The sequence below is a fragment of the Oncorhynchus mykiss genome, chromosome 5 (genome assembly GCF_057628025.1).
Source record: "Oncorhynchus mykiss isolate SJ-2025 chromosome 5, ASM5762802v1, whole genome shotgun sequence".
NCBI classification, from domain to species: domain Eukaryota; kingdom Metazoa; phylum Chordata; class Actinopteri; order Salmoniformes; family Salmonidae; genus Oncorhynchus; species Oncorhynchus mykiss.
The window spans coordinates 2,099,788-2,102,476 of record NC_143026.1 but is presented as its reverse complement, the minus strand read 5'-3'; positions in this window follow the sequence as shown (position 1 = coordinate 2,102,476).

The following is a 2,689-nucleotide window of genomic DNA, read 5'->3' as shown; positions in this document are numbered from 1 at the left end:
GCTAGATCTACTGTCTCTTTTATAATATGACAGACCAGCTAGATCTACTGTCTCTATTATAGTATGACAGAACATCTATTTCTACTGTCTCTATTATATTATGACAGACCAGCTAGATCTACTGTCTCTGTAATAAAATGACAGACCAGCTAGATCTACTGTCTCTATTATAATATGACAGACCAGCTAGATCTACTGTCTCTATTATAAAATGATAGAACATCTAGATCTACTGTCTCTATTACACTATTACAGACCAGCTAGATCTACTGTCTCTATTATATTATTACAGACCAGCTAGATCAACAGTCTCTTTTATAACATGACAGACCAGCTAGATCTACTGTCTCTTTTATAATATGACAGACCAGCTAGATCTACTGTCTCTATTATAAAATGATAGAACATCTAGATCTACTGTCTCTATTACACTATTACAGACCAGCTAGATCTACTGTCTCTATTATAATATGACAGACCAGCTAAATTTACCATCACTATTATAATATGACAGACCAGCTAGATCTACTGTCTCTATTATATTATGACAGACCAGCTAGATCTACTGTCTCTTTTATAACATGACAGACCAGCTAGATCTACTGTCTCTTTTTTAATATGACAGACAAGCTAGATCTACTGTCTCTATTGTATTATGACAGACCAGCTAGATCTACTGTCTCTATTATATTACGACAGACCAGCTAGATCTACTGTCTCTATTATATTATGACAGACCAGCTAGATATACTGTCTCTTTTATTATATGACTGTCCAGCTAGATCTACTGTCTCTATTATAATATGACAGACCAGCTAGATCTACTGTCTCTATTATAATATGACAGACCAGCTAGATCTACTGTCTCTTTTATAATATGACAGACCAGCTAGATCTACTGTCTCTATTATATTATTACAGACCAGCTAGATCAACAGTCTCTTTTATAACATGACAGACCATCTAGATCTACTGTCTCTTTTATAATATGACAGACCATCTAGATCTACTGTCTCTATTATAGTATGACAGACCATCTAGATCTACTGTCTCTTTTATAATATGACAGACCATCTAGATCTACTGTCTCTATTATAGTATGACAGACCAGCTGCTCTACTGTCTCTATTATATTATGACAGACCAGCTAGATCTACTGTCTCTTTTATAATATAACAGACCAGCTAGATCTACTGTCTCTTTTATAACATGACAGAACAGCTAGATCTACTGTCTCTATTATAATATGACAGACTTGCTAGATCTACTGTCTCTATTATAATTTGACAGACCAGCTAGATCTACTGTCTCTATTATAGTATGACAGACCAGCTAGATCTACTGTCTCTATTATATTATGACAGACCAGCTAGATCTACTGTCTCTATTATAATATGACAGACCAGCTAGATCAACAGTCTCTTTTATAACATGACAGAACAGCTAGATCTACTGTCTATTTTATAATATGACTGTCCAGCTAGATCTACTGTCTCTATTATAATATGACAGACCAGCTAGATATACTGTCTCTATTATAATATGACAGACCAGCTAGATCTACTGTCTCTATTATAATATGATAGACCAGCTAGATCTACTGTCTCTATTATATTATGACAGACCAGCTAGATCTATCGTCTATTTTATAATATGACTGTCCAGCTAGATCTACTGTCTCTATTATAATATGACAGACCAGCTAGATATACTGTCTCTATTATAATATGACAGACCAGCTAGATCTACTGTCTCTTTTATAATATGACAGACCAGCTAGATCTACTGTCTCTATTATATTATTACAGACCAGCTAGATCAACAGTCTCTTTTATAACATGACAGACCAGCTAGATCTACTGTCTCTTTTATAATATGACAGACCAGCTAGATCTACTGTCTCTATTATAGTATGACAGAACATCTATTTCTACTGTCTCTATTATATTATGACAGACCAGCTAGATCTACTGTCTCTGTAATAAAATGACAGACCAGCTAGATCTACTGTCTCTATTATAATATGACAGACCAGCTAGATCTACTGTCTCTATTATAAAATGATAGAACATCTAGATCTACTGTCTCTATTACACTATTACAGACCAGCTAGATCTGCTGTCTCTATTATAATATGACAGACCAGCTAAATTTACCATCACTATTATAATATGACAGACCAGCTATATCGACTGTCTCTATTATAATATGACAGATCAGCTATATCTACGGTCTCTATTATATTATGACAGACCAGCTAGATCTACTGTCTCTATTATATTATGACAGACCAGCTAGATCTACTGTCTCTTTTATAACATGACAGACCAGCTAGATCTACTGTCTCTTTTTTAATATGACAGACAAGCTAGATCTACTGTCTCTATTGTATTATGACAGACCAGCTAGATCTACTGTCTCTATTATATTACGACAGACCAGCTAGATCTACTGTCTCTATTATATTATGACAGACCAGCTAGATATACTGTCTCTTTTATTATATGACTGTCCAGCTAGATCTACTGTCTCTATTATAATATGACAGACCAGCTAGATCTACTGTCTCTATTATAATATGACAGACCAGCTAGATCTACTGTCTCTTTTATAATATGACAGACCAGCTAGATCTACTGTCTCTATTATATTATTACAGACCAGCTAGATCAACAGTCTCTTTTATAAC